The sequence below is a fragment of the Sceloporus occidentalis genome, unplaced genomic scaffold, assembly GCF_023333645.1.
Source record: "Sceloporus occidentalis isolate IW3139 unplaced genomic scaffold, rSceOcc1.0.p SCAF_2, whole genome shotgun sequence".
NCBI classification, from domain to species: Eukaryota; Metazoa; Chordata; class Lepidosauria; order Squamata; family Phrynosomatidae; genus Sceloporus; species Sceloporus occidentalis.
This window is the reverse complement of record NW_028316982.1, coordinates 158,501,308-158,514,479: the sequence shown is the minus strand read 5'-3', so window position 1 is coordinate 158,514,479 and position 13,172 is coordinate 158,501,308. Positions and strand designations below refer to the sequence as shown.

The 13,172-nt window shown below is 43.7% G+C and overlaps 1 protein-coding gene across 7 annotated transcripts in view; it reads left to right on the top strand.

Annotated features, from left to right (window-relative positions):
• NALCN (sodium leak channel, non-selective) overlaps positions 1-13,172 on the top strand; it is a 300,415-nt gene that overhangs the window by 106,291 nt on the left and 180,952 nt on the right. Inside the window, exon 1 of one of the 7 annotated variants that reach the window (XM_089511235.1) lies at positions 5,753-5,780. The exons of the other annotated variants lie outside the window; for them this stretch is intronic. The gene's annotated coding sequence lies outside the window, so the exon portion shown is untranslated. Of the gene's footprint in view, positions 1-5,752; positions 5,781-13,172 lie in introns of those variants that run through there. 7 annotated transcript variants of the gene reach the window in all.

The following is a 13,172-nucleotide window of genomic DNA, read 5'->3' as shown; positions in this document are numbered from 1 at the left end:
CTCCTGCTTCTGCCTTGCAAATGAACGATCAGCACCACCACCGCTGCTACAGTGAAAGCAGTGAGTATCTGGAAGGCTCCCTGGAGATCTCCTGTACAGTAATCATGTACTTTATATAAAATAAAATGGTGTAATATTTGTGGGCTGCAGAAACACATGAGAGATATGACACTACAGAAAGACACATCTAGAGAGACAGGATGAAATTTCAAAAACCTGAGTTTTAAAAATCTGCATGAAAAATAGAGGCGGGTTACAGACCGCCATAAAGTACGCGCTCTGCACGTACTAGGGTTAGGAAGGGCCGTATTAGGGTTAGGAAGGGTCTTACCTTCCTCATGGCCCTTCTCCGTAGTACGCGCGGAGCGCGTCCTTAATGGCAGCGCCCATCCACATGGGCACCGCCATTTTGACGTCTTGGACGCATAGTGTCCAGACATGTCGCGGCGGAAGTGATGCCGCGAGGGCGTGCTTCCCCCCTCGTGGCGCCACTTCCGCGTTTTGAAAAGGAGCGCCATTTCGGCACTCCTTTTTCACTGCGCCGGGAAGCTTTGCAGTCTGGCCGCTGGGGCTTCCCTCCGCAGCGAATGGTGGCAGTGGGAAAACGGCCGCTTGAGGGCGGTCTGTAACCCGCCAGAGTGAACTTTTTGATGGCTCGGGTGGTGCTGGTAGCAAGGGAAGGCAGTGGGGGACAGGCTGGGAGGAGGGAAGCAACACCAGAAGCTGGCAGATAATAGGGAAGAGCATCCTTGGCAGCAATGGAAGCCTGATGGGCAGCCCAAAATCCAAGTTGATCTCTCCGACTGTGTCTCTCTGCATTCTGTAAATACTGCACCATTTTATTTTGTACAAGTGAAATTATTAGTGTTCAGGAGACCTCCGGAACCCCTTGAGACACTGGCCTCTCTGCCTTCAAGGCAGTTGTGGTGATGCTCCTGGTTCATTCACATCTATCCTCAGCCTCAGGTCCCTCTCCTGCCTCTCAAATGTGCATACCACACCATTTGTGCTGAAGCTACAAAAACAGTATGTTTTTGACCCTCCTGCTCTGGCTTTATGGAGCACACTATTTGTGCTGAACCTCCAAAAGTTTTGGATCTTGGAGCATTTTAGATTTTGGAATTTCACATAAGAGAGAGTCAACTTGTAATGGTAGAATTCAAAGGCATAGCTGTGTTAGTCTGGGAACTCAGTATGCAAGGGACCTTATAGCACCTTCCTCAGTAACATGCATCTGAGGAAGTAGGCTGAAGTCTATGAAAGCTCATGCTACCAATGTCATTCTTTCAGTTAGTCTCAAAGGTGCTACAAGATCCCTTTGCATACAAAATGTGTAATGGTCATACTGATTTCTTCTCTTTACAAACATATTAAGCAAAGCCACTATGCTATTAAATCAGCTTTCCCCAAACATTCCAGTCTACATTTGAACTACAATCTCCATCACCCCCAGTCATCGCAGCCAAATGAAAGGACTGTTGGCCAACAAACCACTCCCAAAAGCAAAACGTGCAATTACAATAGTTCAAAAAAGTTCTGGTGATACTCCATGTTCCTATAAAAGCTTGCTGATAAACATGCTGCTTTGCCATCACAGGAAACTGAATTTATGGATCTCCTTTAGCAACTCTTATTCAGAGGTCCCTGTTTCCTGAGGGAATGAGGGCAATGACTGCCATGTGCTGGCAATCCATTCTTCAAATAGACTGCCCAAAGTGGCTTGCCTGGTGCTTTTTCCATTATCATTTGGGATGTTTTGTGAAGACCTTTAAAAAAAATCATTATGTTTTTGACCCTCCTGGCTCTGGCTTTATGGGGCATTGACTATCTCTGTTTTTAACTTTATTTGTACAGATCCCATAATACAGGGTGAGATACTCACACACACACATATATAGACAGGACCCAAATAAATGAGTCCTAGAGTAAATAGGGACATGGTGGCTCAAACAGTTAAGATTCTGACTCTGTTGATTGCAAGATACAAGGTGTTGGTTATAACCTATAAAGCCCTACATGGCTTGGGCCCAGGATACCTTGAGGACCGCCTCTCCCCATACATTCCGCCCCGCACCCTCAGCACATCTGGGCAGCAACTACTGAGGGTCCCAGGGGCTAGATTAGCCTCCACAGCAAGGAGGTCATATACCATCATCGCCCCGACCCTCTGGAACATGCTGCCCATAGAGCTCCGCTCGGCCACCTCCCTGGCCCAGTTCAGGAAGGAATTAAAAACCTTCCTGTTCCGACTAGCATTCCCAGAAACAAGTTCCAGCTAGTCTTCCCCCCCTCCGACAGCAATGGTAGCTGGTTGATGGGGTTTTAATATTGGTTTTAACAGTTTGAGTTTATTGTATTGTATTGATATATGTATTTGTATTTGTTTAACCTGCTGTTCACCGCCCTGATCATAGGAAGGGCGGTATACAAATAAAATTTTTATTATTATTATTATTAAGATCATAATAATAATAATAATAATTTATATCCCACCTCTACAAAATGTAATCAAGGTGGCTTACAAGATTAAAATATATAGTCCAAACCCTCAATCCACCCCACACTTAAAATACAATTAAACAATGTAGAATTTAAAACATAAAACATATTTAAAAACAAAACAATAACTGTGGTGAAGTCAGAGGTCAGCAATTAGATTTTCCTTCTGTTAGCCAGAGAACTATTCAGGAAAGGCCTGTCGGAAGAGATCCATCTTTATAGCTTTTTAAAAGCTGTTTAGAGTGGTAATGTGATGGATCTCGTCCAGCAGGCCATTCCACAATCTGGGCGCAATAGCTGAGAAGGTCCTCTGGGAGTTCGTAGACAGCCTTGCTTTACAAGTCTGTAACAAATCAGCAGGTTGGCAGTTCGAAGCCCAAGCACTGTGTGATGGGGTGAGCTCCCATTACTAGTCCCACCTTCTGCCAACCTAGCAGTTCAGAAGCATGCTAAATGCAAGTATATAAATAGATACTACTGCTGTCATGCTGGCCACGTGGCACACAAAGTAGTCTTTGACAACGTTGGCTCTTGGGCTTAATAATGGAGATGAGCACCGCCTCCTACAGTTGACAACCTTAGCAAAAGGGAATGCCTGAACTCTCCCTAGGAGCCAAGACAACTAAACTGAGCCTGTCATACTTTGGACGTGAAAGATCATGATACATTGGAAATGATAATACTGGGAAAAGTGGAAGGAAGTAGAAAAAGAGGAAGGCCACATTGCAAACGGATTCATTAAAAAATGGGAGCCACTGTTCAGAGTTTGCAAGCCCTGAGCAGGACATGGTGACAAGCCCTTGATGACAAGGATTTGTAGCAGTCTCTCATGCAAACAGACCCCAAAAGCTGAAGCTGACATGACAACAAATAAATATTTTAAAAATCTAATATTATGCTGCTTTACATTGTAATATTTATGATTTGGGTTTCAGTAGTTAGTAGCCCTCAGAACTGTTTGGGAATGAAGGGCTTGATAGAAACATATTAAATGAATAAGTAAACAAGGGGCTCTTTGGCTGTGGGAGGTCACCCATTGGTTTGTTTATTTTTCTCTATGTGGTCTTTCCTTTGTCTTCTCTCCTTTTTTCCTATTTGGCAAGAGCTGAAGATTCTTCCCTTTATTACAAGCACTTTGGTGTAGTTCTCTTTTCCTGTTTTGTTTTGTTTTTCTTACCCCACAAGTAGCAGGTGGCACAAAATAAGCAATTTATGGTCTGAAACATTTTTCTCCTCTTTATGTAGCATATGTGCTCTGCACAGTATTTAGAGAAAAAATGCACTCATATTTTGCATTCCTGCTATTCTGTGTAAAAGATCCAGATGGTGCAGCTTGAAAGGTGTGAACGATTCTTCAGTTCACTGAGTCTTTTTCTTTTCTAAACTGCCAGTGGATGCATGAAGGGATATTAGCGTGAGGAAAAGATTATTGACTGTTTGCCCACATAAAAACTCCCTCTATCAACTGTCATGATATTTCCAGACCTTGTCACTTTGAGATTGTTTGTGAGGTTCCTGGGGAAATAATTTATTTCTAAAATACATACTCACTGAAGCAAAATGGCAAAAGTATGAATGTGAATTTAAAAAATCAGGAATAGCATGCACTATGCAATTTCTTGTGGCCATGTTGCTATAAAAATAGGGACTGAAATACTATAATGATTCACAACTAATTATGTATAGATTTAAAAAAAAAAAAGAAATTAATTGCGTTTACCTAGGGAAACACAAGTTATGCTAATACCACTATTCAAAATGGATATTGTGGTAAGCTGAAAAGGATTCAAAAGTGAAATAAAAATCCGCACATAATAAAAAATCTTTATTATACATCACTTAGATATATAAGTGTATGGCGCTTTCCAGACTGCCAAAAATGGCGGTCTGGCGGCACCCTCATTTTCTGTGCAGAGGAGCCTCAGCGGCCAAACCGCGCAATTCCTCCGTGCAGCAAAAAGAAGCCGCAAAAAGCGGCTTCTTTTTGCGGCATGGTAATGACGCCGCAAGGCGCCAACGGTGCACTTGCAGCATCATTACCACGCTGCGACGTGCGGACGCTAAGCGTCTGCTACATCAAAATGGCAGCACCCATGTAGAATGGGCACTGCCGTTTTGTACGTGCTCGGCACGTACTAGCGTTGGGGGCATTCTCTGCAATCAATGGCAACCTGTGGGGAGGGTGGTTTGTAGTGTAAATATCCCTTCATTTAAAAAAACAAAATTCACACACCCAAAAAGCCATTAAAAGATATATTCAAACATTCATTCGTTTCTGACTGTTGATGTTGTAGGTAGAACAGCCTTCCCATTTGATGTTCCCCAGATATGTTGGGCTGCAGCTCTCACGATCCTTACCCAGCATGGTTTTTACAGCCCAACACATTTGAAGGATAACCAGATAGGGCAGGGCTAGTTTAAAGAAGGAAGTGGGAGAAGAATGGCAAGCATGTCTATGGATCAAAAATTCTTACTTGTTTTGGAACCCTTGATTTTTGGCCTGTCTTCAGTGGATATGAGAATAATGTCCCTAAGGATATTATTTTGTTGTTGAACTTGGAATGCATGAGAGACATTCATCCATGGAATGATCTGTCTTGGGCCCAGATTGAGTCATGAAACTCATTGGGTGAGCTTGGTTCATCTGCTCTCTCGCTCTCGTTCTCTTTCTCTCTCTCTCTCTCTCTCTCTCTCTCTCTCTGCCTGACCTACTTTACATGGTTGTTGTATGAATAAAGTTGGGGAGAAAGAGCTGTATACATGGCCTTGAGCGCAATGGAGGAAAGGCATAATATAAAAGTAACCAAAAAGCAAAGACCTTTGGTAGGGAAGCAGCTGGAACCAGTCCTATTAGCAACAGAAGTAGTGGTGATAGACGTCTGTCATCCCTACCTGCTGAGATACTGAATTGATTTCTCGTATCAGGTATGTCAGGCTTCATCCTGCTTTTAATTCCTCTCTGCTAACACCCAAGAGATATTAATACTGGTCAGAACTTGATGGAGCCATGTTGTTTTTAAGAGCATATTCCTCGAAGGGTAAAAGCTGTTCTTTCTTCTGTGAAAATGTTTTCTGATTAGTAAGAGTGCTCAATTGTGCCAACCTCCCATGTAGATAGGATTAAACATGCTACTGGACTGACAGTGTTTCAGCGGCTTCTTTGAAAAACAAAACATTTCTTCATCAGCTGTTCTAAATATGTATATAAAAGTCTCTCTATTTTTTGCAAAGCATAAGGAAGAGACTGCTCCATCAATCCAAAGCACCAGACTAGTCTAAAGGTATTACTAACCTCATTCTGTTTCTTCAGAAACAGTAGTCACTGTCTGTGATGTGCACAAAGAACACGATCGCCACCTAGTGTCACTTTTTGTTTTTAAAGGCCAGTATAGAGTAAAACTGTGTTTTGAGGGCAAAGGTGGGGCTTTGTTTTATTTTACCTTTTCAAAGACAAGCAAAGACTTTTCTATTATGACAGGCATTTGATGAGTGATTATATAAGGCCCCTCTTAACAAAATGTGCTAGATATGGGTAATTGTTGTGCTGGTGTGTGTGTGTGTGTTAATGATGTATGTTTTAACCTAGTTTTAATTTTTGTTTGTTTGTTTTAACTTTTGTATCTTGTGGATTTTTAACACTTTTCTTCCATTGTTGTAAGCTGCTTTGAGTCCCAGCCTGGGGAAAAGGCAAGATAGAAACAGCAGCAGCAACAACAATAAATAGGTTGCTTTGTGCTGGTCAGGACTAAACCTCGTGTATATGAGCAGTATAATTTATAATTACTTATTTCTTAATTAAACATACCATATTTTCCGGTGTATAAGACGACCTCCAACTATTAAAATGAAAATAAAGAGTTTAGCATATACTCACCATATAAGGCTACCCTCCTCCTGAATAGCGCGGCAGCCGGCCGTGCACTTGCGCGCCGGCTTCATGGGGCCTCTGAAGGCCCCTTAGAAGCTGGTGCACGCGCTCTTGGGGCTGCCAGCTTCCCGGGCTTCCGGAGGCCTGAGAGGCCAGCGGCCCCAGAGCCCGCGCGCCGGCTTCCCAGGCCTCCGGACGCCTGAGAGGCTGGTGGCCCCGAGAATGCGCCCGCCTGGCCGCAGGGCTGCCAGGCTCAACCCGGCGTACAAGACCCCCGACTTGATCCAATTTTATTGGGTCAAAATGTAGTCTTGTGCACCGGAAAATACGGTACCTCTATGCTCAGTGGAATACACACACACAGACACACACACAATACACTTCTCCAATTAAAAGAGAAGAACTTAACTTCTGTTTTATATAACTTTTGAGTAACTTTATTGTTGCTGTTGTGTTCCTTCAAGTCATTCATGAATTATAGTGATCCTAAGGAGATCTGTTCACATGGGGTTTGCCATTGCCTTCCTCTGAGTGTTACTTGCCCAGATTCACCCAATGGGTTTTCATGGCTAAGCCATTCAAACAGTGTTCTCCAAATGATCTAGTCCAGCACTCAAACCACTATACCATGCTGGCTCCGAGTAACTGGCAGTTCCATTAAGTCCTTTCACCTTTGCATTTCAAGAATATGAGCACTCATAAAATATTGTACAAGCTATATTTTGGTTGATTTTTAATGATATGACAGAATAGTGGTGTGCTGTGTTTTTATCCAATATGTTTTTAATTATGTTTTAAATGTATTTCAATTGTTTTAATTTTTCTGCTTTTAATGGTACTCTTGTTTAATTGTGTGCATTTTTTAAACTTCTGTAGTATAACATTTTAGCCAACCTCTGTTTTAAATTATTGTAAGCTGCCTTGAGTCCCTTAGTGGAGGAAGGGGGGTATTAATTAATTAATTAGTGACTAGAGAGGGATGCCAAATCAACTATCCCTGCTAGTTATGCCAACTTGCTCTTTCCACAGCATCCGTGCAGACAACAACAGGGGTGCATTGTTGATTACAAGTCCAGAGCCAAGCAAATAATGCATCACCCTCTGTGATCAGTGCACACTCCTTCACACTGGTACAGTAGAAAATTTTGAAATGCAGGCAGTCATCATGAGTCAGGCCTGCACAGAAAGACCAAAAATGCAGCCAGAGTTGAGCCACATCCATAAACCAGGTACCAGTATAGTAGTTTTCATCTTCAGCAGCAGCAAGTCTTTTGTCAAACAAATTGGTTTATTTTTCTATTCAGGATCAACCCACTCCCAAGTATTTTGCTTTACAAAAGAGATGGCTCGCAACAATATTTCATTATTTAGAAATCCATACTCACACCTTTGGTCCAGTTTTTGTGATGATTCTACTCATTCTCAGTGTTAACAGTGAGGCCTTCAGTGTGGGGAGACAGGAGGTAAAGGATGAGCTCATTATCCATATTGATCTGAAAGTCCTGGTAGCCATGAACCTTGGCTCCACTGCACCCCTGGTTCCTCGGTAGCCTGAATCTCACTCCCAGGTCTTTGCCTGCTAGAGAGCAATGGCAATCACCACACAACTTAATTTGTTGTAGTGGTAAATAATAATAAGAGTGCCAATCATGTTGCATGTGAAAATGTACTGTATGCATTTTAATAGTTATTGGATCTATTAACTGGCAAACAATTCCAGTTTTCAAGCATTTGATTATATCTGCTAGATAATCAGGCTGCATGTGGAGCTTACAGATATTCCCTCAGATAGTGCTATTATCTGTTTGAACAGGAGCAGAACCCAAATATAAGATACTTCCTCAAATAATGTGGAGTTTGCATCCTGCTTCTTGTAATTCATTGCTGAAATTAATGTAACATGGAAATGACTCTCCAGATGTTGGATTTCTCTTCTCATCAACTCTTGTCAGTGTATTTAGTGGTAAGGAACCCAGTCACCTCTGGAGGGAGGGTCACGTGTTTTCTATACCTCAATGGTTCCCAAAATTTGGTTCTCCAGATGTTTTGGACTTCAGCTCCTATAATTCCTGACTGTTAGCCAAGCTGGCTAGGGCTCCTGGGATTTGAAGACTTAGGAGGACCAAAGTTTGGGAATCACTGCTATACATGGTATAAAAGTAGGAGAACTCTAGAACACAGAGTGGGATGTCCGGTGGTAAAGCTGACAAGAAAGGAGCTATTTCAAATGCAGAAATGTCTAGCAGGCATGGATTGCTGAACTCTTCCTACCATCTGGTGCTTTCTCAGCCATGGATGAATGGATAGATTTGCCATCTTGAGTCCCATCATGGGAAGAAGGGGGGATGTAAATCAAATTAAAAAATAAAATAGTAAATAAAATAAACTGAAAGATTTATTTTGTTTCTGTTTGTATGTCTGCTGTTCTGAGACCCTTTCCAGGTACAGAGTGTAACAGAAATGCTTTAATTCAATAAAACTATCCACTTCCCTGCTTTACAGCTGTCTGGCAAATTTTCATTCCACCACACAGGCCAGCTCCTGTCAGGTCAAGTTAATCCTTTGGGGATTTTTATTTGAAATACAGACAGAATAATTCATTTCACTTTAGCAGTTTAACTTTACTAACAATTTGCAGTTGAACGCCAGGGAAGGCATGTGTAAAGTACAGCTTACTATAGCTCTGAGATTTTCTTTTATTAATTTAATAGACAAAGATGTTTTCTAAACTTAACAGCAATTCTAAGTCTGATATCTATTTTCCACAACACCAAGCAACTTGTAAAGAAAGCGGAAGACCTCTTCTCCCCATTAATACCAGGAGGCTCCGTAAATTTGTGAAATAACAGTATCATGGAGACTCCCATACCTGAGTTAGAGCCTTGGAATTTCCCCCAGTGCCATCTGGCCTGGCCTGTCTGCTTGCCAACATCATTCCCACCCACCCCCAATAGCAATTGGAGATAAGAGCTGGATTCCCCTGCTTTCATTTGCCTTCCCAGTTGCAAAAGCTAGCTGTGCATGATGGCATTGTTATTATTATTATTAAACTTTATTTCTAGAGCGCTGTAATTATACACAGCGCTGTACAAAGTCAGTAAAATTAAAGAGTATATAAAAGCCTGCCCAAGGCATACATTCTAAGATAATAACAATTAAGAGAGGAATAGATAAAATTACCATATAGAAAAGAAAAAACAGATTAAAAACATCAAATATCAAACAAATCACATCACATCAAATATTGTCAGACAGCCAGATGACAATCACAAATTCCCTGAGAACGCTTCCCTAAACAATATGGTTTTCAGCTCAGCCTTAAAGCTGGTTAGGGAAGTGATGAGCCGTGCATGCAGAGGAAGAAGGTTCCAGGAATGGGGGGCAGCAAGAGAGAAGGGATGGATCCGGGATGGGGCAGAGGAGATCCTGGGTTGAGAGAGGAGACTTTGGCTACCAGAGCGGAGAGTGCAAGTAGGGATGTAGGGAGAGAGAAGATTGGTTAAATAAAGAGGGGCCAGCCCATGCAGGGCTTTAAAGGTGAGTAGCAAAAGTTTGTACCTGATGCGGAAAGGAAAAGGGAGCCAGTGAAGGGAGGACAACAGAGGGGAGGTATGATCATAACGGCGAGCGAGTGAAATAATGTGTGCAGCTGAATGCTGAACAGAAATTAATGGGTGGAGATGAAAGAGGGGAAGCCCTGCCAAGAGGAGGTTACAGTAGTCTAGTTGTGAGACCACTAGGGCATGGACCAGTGTCTTTGCGGTAGAAGCTGAGAGATATGGACAGATTTTGGCGATATTATAGAGAAAAAAATCTACAGACTTTGGCTGTAGTCTAGATCTGGGGGATAAATGACAAAGAGGAGTCAAAAATGAAACCAAGACTGCGGGCTTCCTGGACTGGCTGGATAGAGACGTTATTGACAGAAATAGAAAAGGAGTAGTGAAGGGTGGGCTTAGGAGGGAAAACAAGAAGCTCGGTCTTGGACATATTGAGCTTCAGACGCCGATGGTGCATCCAGTGGGAGACAGCTGTTAAACAGGATGACACTTGCTGCTCTAGCTCTGGTGAAAGATTAGGGATGGAAAGGTACAGCTGGGTATCATCGGCGTACAGATGGTAGGAGAAACCAAAAGAACTGATAAGTTTGCCAAGGGAGAGTGTGTATAAAGAGAACAGAAGGGGACCCAAAACAGAGCCCTGAGGAACTCCAACAGATATGGGGACAGAAGACGAGGTCTGACCACCCGAGACCACTGAAAAAGATCTATCTGACAAGTAAGATGTGAACCAATCGAGAACAAGGCCTGAGAAACCAAGGTCAGAGAGTACATCTATTAGGAGACAGTGGTCCACGGTGTCGAAGGCTGCAGACAGATCGAGAAGGACAAGGATAGAATAAAGGCCATTTGCCTTGGCCCGCAAAAGATCATTCGAGATCTTAGTAAGGGCCGTCTCTGTGGAGTGCCGTGGGCGAAAACCAGACTGGAAGAGATCCAGAATGGAGTTGGTTTCAAGAAACTCAAGACAGCGTGAATAGACAACTCATTCCAACACCTTAGAAAGAAAAGGAAGAAGAGAGATTGGACGATAGCTAGCCAAGGAAGAGGGGTCGAGAGAGGGTTTTTTCAGGATAGGGGAAACTAAGGCATGTTTGAAGACTGAGGGGAAGGAACCTGAAGAGAGAGAGAGATTAAAGATATAGAGGAGGGAGGATAACAAAGAGGGGGCTATAGAGATTAGAAGACGAGAAGGAATTGGATCAAGAGAGCAGGTGGTGGGTTTTGATGAGTTCACCAGCGAAGAGAGTTCTTCCAAAGAAACAGGAGGAAACACAGAGAGTTTATTAGTAGGAGGGGCAAGGAGATTAATGGTGGGAGCCAAATCATGAGGAGTTAACTCAGAACGAATGGTAGTGATCTTTGTAATGAAGTAATTGGCGAAGTTGGAGGGAGAAAATAATGGAGAGACGGAGGGAGGAGAGGGTTTTAACAGTGTGTTGAAGCAGGAGAACAAATGCTGCGGGCGTCTCTCGTTGGCGCAGATCAATGATTTAAAGTAGTCTTGTTTTGCCATCGACAGGGCGCGTGAAAAGGATAAAAGAATGAACTTAAAATGGATAAAGTCGGCCCACTCCCTGGACTTTCTCCACAGACGTTCGGCTGCTCAGGAGCAGGACTGGAGAAATCTAACAATGGGAGTGATCCAGGGCTGAGGCCTAGTCGTAGAGGAAGAGGAGGACACGCACGTAGATACTGGGGCAAAGCTGTCAAGAGTTGAGGAGAGAGTAGAATTTAATAAAGACATAGCTGAGTCAGCAGAGTCCCCAAGATTGAGAGAAGCGAAGGATGAGTCCAAGGACTGAGTGAGATGGTTAAGGTCAAGAGAATGAAGATCGCGGAACTGGCGGAGGACGGTATGACGGGGAGGTGGGATGTAGGTAAGAGTAAAGGAAAGTAGGTGATGGTCAGATAGTGGAAAGTCAGACACAACACACTTGGAAGGGAGAACTAAGTCAAGACAGTGACCAAGGGAATGGGTTGGAGAGTTGGAATGGGGTTGGAGACCGAAGGAAGCTAAGAGAGAGCTGAAGTGAGAGGTTGAGGAGTTCTTGGGATCGTCAAGGTGGATGTTAAAGTCACCTAAGATCAGGGAGGGGACAGTATCTGAAAGAAAAAATGTCAACCACGACTCGAAATCTGTGAAAAACTGAGACGCTGAACCAGGAGGACGATAGATGATGGCAACCCGAAGTTGCAAAGGAAAAAAGAGTCTAATGGAATGTAATTCAAATGAAGAGAAGGAATAGCTGGGAGGAGGAGAGAGAACCTGAAACTGGCAGGACTTTGATAATAAGATGCCGAGCCCTCCTCCGCGACCCTCAGGGCGGCCAGTGTTGGTAAAAGAGAGACTGCCAAGAGAAAGGGCAGCAGAGGTAGTGGTATCGTGGGCCGGAAGCCAAGTTTCAGTGAGGGCGATAAGATTGAATGATTGTGACAGAAAAAGATCATGGATTGCTGCTGCTTTTGGCGCAGCGGAGCGGCAGTTCCAGAGAGCGCAGGAGAATGGGAGTTGAGAGATAGGGAGGGGGTGGATAGGGATGAGATAGGGAGAATGACAGGTGCGAGGAGCCATGGGGAAGAGAGGATTGGGTGACAAACAGATGGCAGGAGAAAATGTAGAAAAGAGAAAAACAGAAAAATAAAAGTGCAGTCCAACAGTGCTGGATGGGATTGGCTGACAATCCCGTGCAGTCCAACAGTGCTGGATGGGATTGGCTGACAATCCCAAGACATGAGGGAGATGAGAGAGGAGAAGGGTAGCTATAAGAGCCTCTGGACGTCCCAGGTTCTAAGGGTGGTTCCTCTCGGGAGGCAGGCTGGCTGGAATTCACAAGGGAGGAGGGGGCTGAGTCAGTGCCCTTTTAAGGGGAAAGGCAGGCCCCACCTCTCTCTCTGCTGAGCTGGAGATGCTGCTGCTACTTCCAAGGAGTCCCAGAACAGTGGGAAGAGGGAGGGAAGGTCAGCATTCAGGAGAGGTTCCTCTCAGGAGGCAGGCTGGCTGGTATTCACGTATTCACATTGTCCTCTAATCTGGATCAAGCTCTGGAACCATTGCAGGAAATATGGTTCTTCTTCTCCACCCTGCTGCAGCCTCAAACAGGGTAGGAAATTTAGAATTTTATTGCATTAACAAATGAGACATCTTACCTCTTCTGGCTTGAATTCAGGATCCAGATGCCCCTGGATGTTATCTTACCTAAGTCACCGCCGATCTAGCTGGGATGCCACCACCCAGATCCATC